The following is a 13,187-nucleotide window of genomic DNA, read 5'->3' as shown; positions in this document are numbered from 1 at the left end:
GCTCAGACCCCCAGCCATAGCATTTGTCTCCCTGTTCAGCTTCCTGCCTCCAGCCCCTTCACGTTTCTCATGCCACCAAACGTCATCATTCACTTTCCTTTCTCACAGGAAATCCTTCAGTAGCAGCTTCATGTCCACGCTCCTTTGTGATCTTGCCCTGGATGAGCGTTTTAAGTCATATCCTGATCCTGTCTCACTGTCCTGTATGTCCAGCCACCCACCAGTCTCCAAAACCACATTCTCTCTGCTGCATCTTGGAGGACACTGCTCTGTTTTTTTGAAAAGTTCTTTATTAAAATCATGCATTTGGTAGACTGCTTATTCATCCTTCGAGATTTCATGAGAATGCCGTGAACTCTGGCAAAGTTTCTGCCATTTTCAGCATAGTGGAACACTTTTTTCTATGTTACTATTCCTCATTCTTCTAATATCAAACTTATTACTTCAAAGTGGTTATTGATTGGCATGTTTATCTTCTCATTAGACCATGAGGATGTGAAGGGTAAACTAGAGTCCTCTTCATCTCTGTATGTGCAGGGCTGAGGACAGTGCCTGGCACTTAGTAGGTGCTCAGCTTGTGCCTATACCATGAATTAATAATAAAAACAATAGTAGGAAAGAACCTTGAAACTAATCTAAGAGATTGGGAACTCACATTCCTAAATAAGCCCTGTTACAATTGTACAAAACAGTACAATTCTTCTCACTCTGGCCACAGTATCTCTTCAGTGGGTCACGTGCACACCTCCCTTCCTCCAGAACATCTCATTCTGAACAGGCAGCCCAAAAGCAGATCCAGATAAGGAAACGAAGTACCTTGGTATCCGGAATAGTAATTAACACAGAACTCACTAATAGTTAGGGAGTAATTAATAGTTAAATGTTGGCATTTAACAAAATGATGTTTTCCCCGTTTTCTACCCAAGCAGTGATTTTAAGTTGAGGATGCTCAAAATGGCTTGAAATGGGAAGAAATCATTCCAGACACCACTTGTATTTAAAAGGCAGAGCTACTTGTGGGCGTCCTTCATTGCTATCATTAACCACAATGGAACAGCAAGCATTCACTGAATCCGCGCCAGGCAAGGCAGAGGTGCAGAATTGAAGGCAGGCCCACTTCTCCACAACCTCTCCTGCAAAAACAAATTACACTTCGCAAAGCAAATGAATTTAGAGGGAGGCAGGTGATCATTCACAATTCAAAAAGACCCTCTGTTATATGAAAAGATCTCCCACAGGGCTCTTTTAAATAGGAAACTCCTCAAAAGCACTTAAAATATCATTGAGTTTATAAGGAATTGATTAAGAACTAATTCTCTCAGAAACCAATCTGTTGCACAATGCGGGTGTAGCTACCTTTAGAATTGCAGCTGCAATCTTTGCTATCAGCCCTTGTTAGCAACATTTACACAGTGATACTGTGCAAAGGGAAGTGCGTGGACAGGGTCTGGGGACCTGGGTTTGAGTTTGCTTTTGGCCACACCGGCTAAGCCTGAGCAAGCTTATCCTCAGTGTCTCATCTGGAACTGGGGCCAAAAAACTTGGGCCACGGAGCGAAAAAAGAGAATGAGTGTGAAATGGTCTGTGACATAGGTGGTTGTTCACTACATCTAGGGCTGCTGTAACAAGTACCACAGATTGTGTGGCTTAAAAAACAGACAAATTTATTGTCTCCTGGTGCTGGAGGTTAGAGACCTGAGATCAAGGTGTTGGTGGGAGTGGTTCCTCCTGAGGGCCGTTCTGTGTCTCTTTCCTTGCTTCTGGCAGTTTGCTGGCCATCTTTGATATTCCCTGGCTTTTGTTGTGTCGCCCCAATCTCTGCTTTCATCATCCTCTGGCATTCTTCTTGTGTGCACATCCAGGATGACCCGGTCTTAACACATCTGCCATGACCCTATTTTAAAGTAAGGTCACAGTTTGATGTACCCAAGGTTCAACCTTTAACGTTTGAATTTTGGGGGTGGGAGATGCAATTCAAACTTATCACAGCTCATTATTGCTCTGGCCTTAAGTCACTGAAATAGCAGACAATCTGGTTTTTTTTTCTTGTGCAATATTTTGCTTTTCTTGGCTAAGATGTTGCCAAGCAAAAGGTACTTTTATAGAAACAATAGCAAGCCACAAAGGGAAGCTCTTGGACGCAGAAATCAAGGCAAAAGGGAAACTTTAGCAGAAAGCAGATTAGATTACAACTTGGGTAGCAGCTCCCAGTAGCAGTTTTATTTTTCTTGCCATCCTCTTTCATTCCTCCCTTTTTTAGGAAAGAGAGTGTATTCATCAGGGTTTTGGTCCTATCTTCCCTGCTTCATTGAGGAGTGTGAGGGAGGCCTGGCACTCTTCATGCCATGACTCACTTTTGGCAGGAAGTTACCTCACACCCTGTGGAACCATCCTTCTGTTAGATGGAGACAGCACTCTGCCTTCGGGGTTCTGCCAGAGTAGCTACAAGAACAACGAATTGGTCATTTCTTTCTAATACTCGTTCCCAATATACTCCGGAAAAGCCAAATGATGCTTATGCATTCTATTACCATTGGGTTGTTGAAAGGTTTGGAGGTCAAGGCTAGAAGAAATGATGTTGAGAGCTTTAAAGTCTGTGACATACTCGTTTTGTGCTCCGCACCTCTGCCCTCCACCCTCACTCCCATGGTCCTGGAAGGTGGGGGTAGATTGATTGTAGAAATAGTCTCATTTGTTTCCTTCTCCCTGTACCCATGGATTTAATAACGATTTCCCATGCTGCCTTTGGGTATATCCAGGCATCTTGCTTTGGCCAAAGTGGAGAGCTGGAAAAATGCTTACACTTAGGACTCATCCTCTTGCTACTCTTACAATCTCTGCCATTGCCAGCAAGTGATCAAGGTCAAGCTAGCCTGGTGGAGGCAGAGACCCCACTTGGAGCAAAGATAAGCCATTCCAGCCAACTCTGCAGCTGATCACAGATGTGTGAGTGGGCCCAGCTGGTAGCGGTAGAGTCTAGCCCGGGCTGGTAGAATTGCCCAGCTGAGCCAAGCCTACATTGCATATTATCGTATTTGTGAGCTAAAATTATATATATTTAGTTTTGATTATAGAACATTTGGTGATTTATTATGTAGCAAAATCTTACTAACACATATATCCTATTTTCCCAAAGGTTTTTCTGGAGTTTGGTACCACTGGTAAGATCATGTCTATTGGGATTTTAGAAATAGTTTTCTATATAGCCAGGTAAAATTTGGGCTAGGAAGTGGGACCTGTTACCAATCATGCTCTGTGTCCTCTGAGAGTATAGGCTTTAATGTCAACTGACTTCAAATCCTGGCACTGTGTCAAGGTGTATTTCCATGTCACAAGCCATTTATATAAATTTGGTGTCTCCTACATCTGTGATCAGCTACAGAGGTGACTGAAGGATGGCTAATCTTAGACAGCTCAGCTGGATGGCTTGTCTCTGCTCTATGTGCTGTCTCGTTCTCCAGAAGACTAGCTTGAGCTTGATCATCTATATACGTACACAAACGTACAGTGTGTGTGTACATATGTTTCCATGTGGAGATTTGGGGACCGTGATGTTTAATTTTATGTGTCAACTTGACTAGATGCTAGGAGGCCCAGATATCTGGTTAACCTTATGTGTATTTCCTGAGGCTTCTCTCAGAGTGTTTCCTAAGGGGATTAGTATTTGAATCAGCAGACTAAGAAGATGTCCCTCCATTATGTGGTGGGCCTCATTCAATCCGTTGAGGGCTTGAGTAGAACAATAAGGTAGAGAAAGGCAGAATTTGATGGGTTTCTGTTTGAAGAGTGAAAATGAGGATATTTGTCTCCTGTCCTCAACTCCATGGCTTCAAACTATACCATCAGCTTTCCTATTTCTCCAGCTTGAAGATGGCAGATCATGGGCCTTCTTAGCCTACTGTGGGTTCACCAAATTTATTTCCATGTACTCTGTCTATTTAAAGGGTAAGTAGTTAAACTGTACTACTTTGAAGGTAATTTTGCATGGTGGACATTTGGGGGTGTTAAATGTATTAGCTTAGTCACTGGCCCCTGGCTCGGTCTTTCATGTCCTCTCCCTACTAGCACTCCATTTCCACTGTGGTTCCTGGGTCTCCTCTGGAAGTATTAGGATCTTCCAAAGAATCAGAGTGATTGGACAGGCCTTAGAATTCTAGGTCTCAGATCCAGATATTTACCATGAGTGGCATGGGCCATACTGTTTGCTGACTGGTGGGGCAAAGGCATGTCCAAATGGGCCAGGCGTAGAAATAGATAACGGGATCCTGAGTCCCCATTTTCCTCTCCCTTACCCATCCCTTTATTTACCACTGACTTCCTGTAAGATTTCTGTGTGTAGATGTGGAAATAACCCAAGTGCCTTTCATCCCATGGAAATGGATTAATAAATTGTGGTATATGTATGCCATGGAATACTATGCAGCTGTAAAAAGACAGAGATTTTGTATCTTTTGTATAAGCCTGGACAGATTTGGAGAACCTTATCCTAAGAGGAGTATCACAAGAATGAAAAGATAAGCATTGCATGTACTCAGTACTAAATTAACAACTACACACTCACATGAGAGAAAAACTAATTAAATGCAAGTGGAGGGAGAGGAGAAGGGGTTGGGTAACTTCCCACCCAATGGGTACATTGCACAGGTGTGTGGCGCACTTCCTGGGTGGAAGACATAACTAGAACTTGCACTTTAACCTTACAAAAGCAAACTAGGTAGCCTGATCATATGTACCTTCATATTATTCTGAAATTTAAAAAACAATAGTTCTGTGCAATCGTCCTCTTGTTCAGATGAATAAATCCAAATTGGGGTGGACTTGTTCTTCCCATTTGCAACTCCTTTTCTGAGTGTCTCATATTCTTACATTTTTATGTTAATGGAACCATTATTCTCGCAGTCTGCACTCCTCAGCCCTTTCTCTTTCATTTTCCATTGTTAGTCCATCAGTTTATAATCCGTCTACGCTGGCTTGGACCTAGGTCAGCTCACATCACATTCCCTGCAGTCTGTCTGTACTTTGCTACCAAAGGCAACTCCCAAGCTCCACTTTTATCATATCAGTGCTCTCTGAGAATCTGCAATGGCTTCCTGCTGCTTTTGCATCAAGACCACCTCCCTTCCTGAGAGGAAGTTCCTCGAGTACACCTGCTGAGCTTCAAGGACTGAGGAAGGAGAAGGACAAATGTCTGCCCCCCACTCACCAATACAGGGTGGTAAAAAAAAGAGACAGAAAAACTACAATTGACTCCCCTGTTCAAAAAGAAAGAGAAATGAGGAAGCATGATCAGTCACTGATTCATAGCACTTCTGAAATCCAGCCTGAAATATGTCCCAATTTCTCTGACTGGAGGCAAGGGGTATTCCCTGGTGAAGGCTCACTTTTGTGTTTTAGAAGTGGTTCTCTGCTCTTGGTTTCACTCTCTGGGCTCTGCCTCTGCCTCTGAGTCTTTCTTCCTTTCAGAATGACCTACTTTTGTAGCTGTATAGATCTAGTCCTGCTCCCTGCCCTGTGGGAAGTTGCGGCCCAAAGGGAAGGCAAGTGTGGTGGCTAGTCTGCATACACACAGCCACCCACAGCGAACCACATCTCCTCGTGTTCCTGGCTGTCTGCAGCTCCCTCACCCATTAAATCTGGGCTGGCCCCATGACCTGCTTTAACCAGCGGTATCTGGCAATTGTAGCACTGCACCAGCTTTGGGCCAAAGTCTTAAGAAGCCCTACTGACGACTGATTTTGACATTTGGGATCCCTAAACTGCCATGTAAGAAGTCTGTCTACCCTGCTGGAAAGACCACATGCAGAGCTCATAGGGAGAGGGGGAGAATAGAGAATACATGGACAGGCAGAGAGGCCAAGTTGTGCCAACGCCCCAGTCAGGCTTCCAGAAAACTCCTTGCTGAGTTTCCATCTGATGGCAAGTATATGTGAAAACTCAAGTAGGACCACAGAACTTCCCATGGAGTCCAGTCAACCTATGGAACTGTAAGAGACAAGAAAGTGGTGTTTTTTTGTTTTTTTGTTTTTTTGAGATAGAGTTTCACTATGTCATCCTTGGTAGAGTGCCCTGACATCATAGCTCACAGCAACCTCAACCTTTGGGCTTAAGTGATTTTCTTGCCTCAGCCTCCCAAGTAGCTGGGACTACAGGTGCCAGCCACAACGCCCAGCTATTTTTTGTTGCAGTTGTCGTTGTTTAGCTGGCTTGGGCCAGTTTTGAACCAGCCAGCCTTGGTGTATGTGGCTGGTGCCATAACCACTGTGCTTTGGGCACCAAGCTGAAAGTAGTATTTTAAATTTTTTTTTTTTCTTTTTGAGACAGAGTCTCACTTTGTCACTCTTGGTGGAGTGCCGTGGAATCTACCTCACAGCAACCTGAAACTCTTGGGCTCAAGTGATTCTCTTGCCTCAGCCTCCTGAGTAGCTGGGACTATAGGCACCTGCCACAGTGCCTGGCTGGTTTTAGAGGTGATTGGTGTCTCACCCTTGTTCAGGCTGGTCTTAAACTCCTGAGCTCAAATAGTCCACCTGCCTCAGCCTCCCAGAGTTCTAGGATTACAGGTGTGAGCCCTTGTGCCCTGCCTTGGTTATTGTTTTAAACCATTAAACGGGGGTGGTTTTCTATGCAGTAATAGATAAGCAAAATGTATGTCTCCCTTTGTTGACAAGTATATGCAAAACTAATAAAGCAGGGATTCTAAAGTTTGTCATGTTTATAAATGTTAATAAAAATCATTGTAAATAGAATTATTTTAATTTTGTATCTTAAAGGCAAAAGATTCCTGTTTGAAATACTCTTGTGAATCCTTTTGTGAAAAGAAATAATTACTGTGACATGTGTTGTCTTTTTTATTTTCTTCAAGTTAGAATTTTTAAATAGTGAAGCACATCTGAGCTTTTAAAAATATAATTAGCAAAATATAATTTAATTCAACAGATACTTTCTGAGAACCTACTATGTGCTTCTTGTATATATTTTTAAAATTCAGGTACTCAAGTGAGACTGGGTTGAAATTCAGGTACTGTTTTTCACCTGACATCTATTAGCTTGCATGGGGTTTATTGTCCTAAGTTGCTTAGGGATCCTGGTTCTGTCTATTAGCATATATTCTTGTTACTATTATACATCCCCTGGCTGTTTTCTTATTACTTCAGCAAGAATTACATTCAGTTGTTGAGTTTCTAAATGACCTAATTAGCAGCACTTTCTCCCATTCTTTCTTTATAATTCTGTCTACAGTTGGACTCCCTCCCCATCACCCTCTCTTCCTCTCTGAGTTTTACCCAACATCCTGCTAATGAGTTCATGTTCTATGCTTGGTCCTCCATGGATTGCTGCCCAGGCGTTTGGAGGCCTCCTTGCCTTAATTATTGGGGGAAAAAAATCTCTTCTTGGTCTTTTCTTGCTAGACTCCAGTGGCTCTGAGTTTCCAGTTACTTACCTCTTATGTATCTTTGTTTTTCGTAGAAATTAAGACCAGAATGCAGAGAGGAGCCCCGGAGATCATGTAATTTTACAGATGAGCAGACTTTGGACCAGACAGTCAACCAACTTGATCAAAGAATCACAGCCGGTCAGTGGCACAGCCAGGACCAGAACCCCTATCGCCCAAGCAGGAAGTGCTGGCCTCACTAAAGTAATAAATGCAGTATCGAACCACCTTGCACTCATGTAAACTGACCAACTGATGACTGATTAATCAGCTCCTGTTTATAATTGTTAATAAATTTTAATTCAGCCTCTGCTCTGTTTTTAGTCTTGTGCTAAAACGGGAAAATGAGAGGAAAAAAAAAGGAAGTAAGGTGGATTCAGAAGCTGAAAGATGTATAGCAGTAGGTCTCAATATTTTTAGGGTTTAGGATCGCTGTAAATGCTCTTGTTATTCACATTAACTTACAGAATCAATATTTATTGAATACCTACTATGTGCACACATGCATGCATGTACCCCTGCACACAACACAGTTTTCCTAAAAGTGTATGAAATAATATGCCATGTTCTCAGAAATATCTTTATAATGCACACACTTACAAATCTCATACCTGTTGTAATATGCCACCGATTTGTTGCCTTTTTTTGGGAAAAGGGACACTGTGATTCCTTATAGACACTGTCTAATGATTCTCATGTCCCCAGTTCTTAGAACCATCTGACCGTTACATTTCATAATAGGGGCCCTCAAACTCAAATGCGTTCAGGGATTATGATGCTCATATAAATAAATGAAGCAGGCTGGGAGTTCCACTGCTGGGCTGTGAAGAGCACAATTCAATTCAAAGGGGGCAGTTGCTATTCTATAACTGATGATTGTTGTCATGTTCAAGGGCTGATATTTCTAGAACTTCTGAATTTTTAAGAGATGCCGGAAACCGTTATTTTATGTGAAATCTCCTAATTTTTAAAATGTTGACCATTAAAAAATAAACAAAACCACTACATGGGCCAAACTAAGCAGGTTTACCAGATTCGACTCGTGTGACCCACCACCCTGGTGGGTGCCTGCCCCTCAGTCAGAGACAGTAATATCCAAATTCCGCAGCCACGGGACTGTCTCCTTTCATAAGTCTTCGACAAGCAAGGGCTTCGTGGGCAGTGGTTCTTACTCGCTGACCTTTGGGGAGTATTCAAACAAACACCCAATTATTTGCTTGGTCCGTCTCCAGTTGATATTATTGAGGAAATCAAAGTCCTTCACTAGAATGGGGAAAGCAGTAGTTGCTTTTGAGGTAATACAAATAAGAGATTTCCCTTGTCTGTTTATTAGTTCAAAATGTGTTGTTAATTATTCTTTAAAATTAAATTATAGAAATTCAAATTTAGTATTGGCAGTGCTATCTGATGGGTGTGTTGGACAGCCATTATTACTCGGGTCATGCTGACACATATCTGTATGTGGCATCTTGAATCCTATTTTTTCAAATTCCAAAATAAGTGTCTAACATCAGCTCAAACTATTCCGTGCTAGGTCCTCAAAATCTCCTAAACTTTAAATCTAATTTCCTATTCTCACTGCTTGTCTTATTTCATTTGCTTATTTGTCAAATATTTAAGGAGGACCTTTGAGGTGTCAGATGTGGTTTTCAACACTAAAGATAACATGGTGAATCACACATGGTCTGTTTCTCATGGAGTTTACCTTCTGCGAAGGCTTGGAAGAAAACAGGTAGAAAAATGAATAAATAATGTGGTTTCAAACAGTGATAGCTTAGTGAAGAACGTAGAATGGGGAAATGGGACACAGTGACTGAGGAAAGACTTTTATTTAACATCACTAAATGGTGCCACCCTGCATGGTGCCAAGCAGACAGCAATGCAGGTATGAGGGTGGAGGGTTCCAGTCAGGGGAAGACCTGGGGCAAAGGTCTTGGGACAGGAATGGATGTATTCAAGGATCAAAAAGAAAGCCCATATGATTGGACTGTTTGGCCTGAATTCTCTCCCGCGTTTGGCACTCTTTGCTACCCAAGCCTTGACACAGCATTTGCCTGGTTTCTGCTCATCTAAATCTGCGGCCTTTGTGGGTTCTCTCCAAGGTGCTGAACACGACGGTGCCTCCTTTGGAGAGTTCAGCTGCTTCTAGTCTCGTCACCTCAGTGTTGTGCTCCCCTGAATACACAGACTGAGCTATGATTTGGGGTAAATTTTAGATGCATAGAGGACCTAAACTTGCTGCATTTAGGGCTTTCTTCTCTCTGGAACCCAGGTGCATTTTTCAGTGATCCAGAAAGATAATGTCCTGAACCAAAGCAGTAGCTGAAGTAGAAGTATCGGCTCTTGATGGCCCGTTAGATGAATGTGTGTGTGCATGTGGATGTGTGTTGTGGGAGTGAGGTGGATGCTTCCAAAGTGTCGACCTTGAATAACTGAGTAGATGGTGGAGCCACTGAGATTCAGGAAACAGGAGAAGAGGGCTTCCTTTGGACACGGGGTAGGGTGGTTGGGGACACAAATTAGAAGGTAAGACAGAATGGGAAAGGGGTTAGGAGGAAAGGGGGACTCTAGCAGGAAAGGGCATCTTTCTGCCATCTCAGATTGGAACTCTAAATAAAAATTGTGAATTCAACATCTTTACAATGACAGTATAGTTCTATAACGCCGTTGGGCACTATTATTCTTCTACAATGGGATAAAAGGATTTTATAGGTTAGTGTAGAAACGTACCCACTGATAACAGAATTTCTCTTAAAATGAGAATGCTGCAACATGTTAAGTATTTAGAAAGTTGAAAGTTCCCTGAGAAATTCAGGTTGGAGTTCCCTGGTGTCATTTCAATTTCCTTCTGTTCAGCAAAGTAGATTTTGTAAACATAATAACTGGTTTTTAGCATGGGAGCACAGGTGGCAGGCATGACCATCATTTTATCCTGGAAAATGTTCATCAATTATGAAACTAAACTTATTAGGCACTTGCTGTGTGCCAGACATTGTGCTGGGGATTTAAAGATAAATAAGACACAGCCCTTATCAACTAATCATACATTGGTGACTTGCCTGTTTCAGATTACTAATTCCTTTTCTTATGAATACTGCCTTTTAAAATAGTCTGTTAATATATTACTAGTGTGTGGGACCCCCTTGTGTTTACTCCTTCACCACAGATCCCTATGATTTCAAGAGACTCACTATAGGTCACTTTGAAGAGGGAACAGATCTAGTAGTGCTCATTTTTTTTAAAGAGTTCATTCTCCTTGGAAACAGCTTCCGTGGTTATTACTTATGAATCTTCTCACCTGGACCTCTGATAAAGCATCCCAAGGGCCTATGTTCTGGCATTTTGATGGAATGGCTTTATTTTCTTAACCCTGGACACCAGGTGCTGCTTACAGAAAACAGCAGAGGTTCCTTAATGCTCCTGGTAGCTCTGCAGAAAATGTGGTCACTGGGCTGGTCCAGGCTCTCTTACTCCCCTTCCATCTCCAGTAGGGGTGTGTGTGTGTGTGTGAGAGAGAGAGACAGACTTCATTTTTCCTAATTTCAAATGAAGATGGTATTCTCTCAATTCAAATAGTGTTCTGAAAGTAAAATAATATAAAATAGGACAATAAATATGACTATGCCTAGAAAAATGAGTTATGACATTTTGAAATATCATTAATTAGTGACACTAAGTCAGTGTTACTCTGCATCCCCGTGAGATAGTAGAACCCAGTGGTTATGGCTCTTAGTTTTGGCTCCTGCTAATTGAGTGATCTTGAGCAAGTTAGTCTCTTTGAGCATAATTTTTTTTTTTAACCTGTGAACAAAAAATAATATTGACTTGCAACATATACTTGCTTGGAGGGTCAAATAACTTAGCATCAGTAAAGTGCTTACTCTAGTGTCTAGCATATGGAAAGTGTTTGCTAAATCAAGTATTTGCTTATCTTATTCCTGCCGTGCTCAAGAGGACTTTATAGCTCTTTCCAAATATGTTTGTACACAAATGACCACCTGCATCCTCTTATTTCCCACTGAAGATGAAGAATATTTACAAAATGGAGAGACGTGATGGGCCCATGAGAACAAGAAGTTGAAGGACCTGAATTTTAATTTTTAAAATTTTTAAAATTTTTAATTTTTAGTATTTTGGCCAATTGGCCAGGTGACCTTGGACAGACCTTGTGACAATGCTTCTGGCAAGTCTTCAATATGCAGATGAAGAAGCTGAGGTTCTGATTCATTCCCCCAAGCTAATAGAAATGCTCAAGTCTTTCCCACCTTTAAAAATGAACCAACCAACCAACCAACCCACATTTAATCCAATGTTCAAATAAAAGGTTTTCTCTTTTTGGTCCTAGTTAAGCTTCTTAAAAGTTGTCTAGTTGTCTACGTTAATCTCTACCACTTTCCCTCCTGTGTTCACTTCTTAACAAGGCATAGCTATCTACCACTGGCCTTCTGTCTGGCAAAAGTACCTCTTCATTGACAAAACCAATGAACACCTTTCAAACTTCAACTTCCTTAACTTTTGGCCACAGAAAAAAAACAAGGCAAATGACCTTCACAGATGACAAATAACATCTTTAAGTTTGACTCCAGACACAGCAATTCTTGATGCTGAAGTCAAAATTGCCATTTGAAGGAACTTTGTTCTGCTGAAAACATCCCATATTCAGATACGAAATGTGAATTATTCAAGTAATCAAGGAAACTAGGTCTACTAAAATATCTTACTGTGACATCAGACACCAAAAGTGAAGTCTGATGACAAGAAAATGATTAGAGCACAAAGCAATCTATTGCTTTGTTCTTACATGAAATAATGACGGTGAAGTAGGCACCTGCTGCCATTTGTACCTGATGGGGTCTAATACATTTCAGATCCCATTGTCTAATCATTCTATGTCTGTCCAATCAGAATGCATTTGTCCTGGGTCACAGACCATTAGAACCTCCTTTGTTAAAGAGCCTCTGCAAAGATACAAGCAAAATGTTAGAAGTAGTCATTTGCATTTCTACAAGACATTTTTAAGATACAATTTTAGGGATACAGACAGCTGGGTGCAGGCAGTATTTTTGGTGAGGGGAACATTTTCCAAGCCCCCTGAAATTATCTCCTGGAGTTGACTGCCTTTTAATGGGACGTTTGGTGAAGCTGCTCCCCTGAGCTGAGTCAGATCGTTGCAGAGAAAGTTTATCATTCTCGGAGGCTGTCAAGATGATTAAATAGGGCTGTTGCGCAATAGATCCCCACACAGCAGCAGTGGAGTGGAATAAACACTGGACTGGGAATCAGAGGAACTGGTCTGTCTGTTTCTAGGAATCTGAGCAAGTCTCTTTTTCTCTCTTAGCCTTCATATTGTCACTGGCAAAATGAGGGGCTCAATTAAATCATTTCCAAGGTCATGTCTAGGCAAAGATTCTGAAGTCATTTTTCAAATATCCCATCTCTCCTGACTCTGCAGCTCTCCCCCTAATTTTTTTGACCTATTTTTTACTTGTCTGATTTAACCACTACTTTTCCCAAAGTGATTACTTCTTATCTCTCTGCCTTATCACTTACTTTTGGGCTAGTTCACTCAAAGATAAACCCAGGAAATATTATCTTGGGAGCAAATCATCTTCTCCTTTGGAGATAGCGTATCTCTCTGCTAGGTTCACAGCAGGGCAATTACATGGTAAATTTGGAATGTGTCCAGAATATTCACTCTTACAAAGCAAAGCTCTTTAGCTTGAACTCTTGGCCCTTTTCTGAAGTTGTTCACTGA

This window comes from Otolemur garnettii, unplaced genomic scaffold (genome assembly GCF_000181295.1).
Source record: "Otolemur garnettii isolate 467f Iridium unplaced genomic scaffold, OtoGar3 scaffold00016, whole genome shotgun sequence".
Lineage (NCBI taxonomy): Eukaryota > Metazoa > Chordata > Mammalia > Primates > Galagidae > Otolemur > Otolemur garnettii.
Note: the sequence above shows the minus strand (reverse complement) of the source record.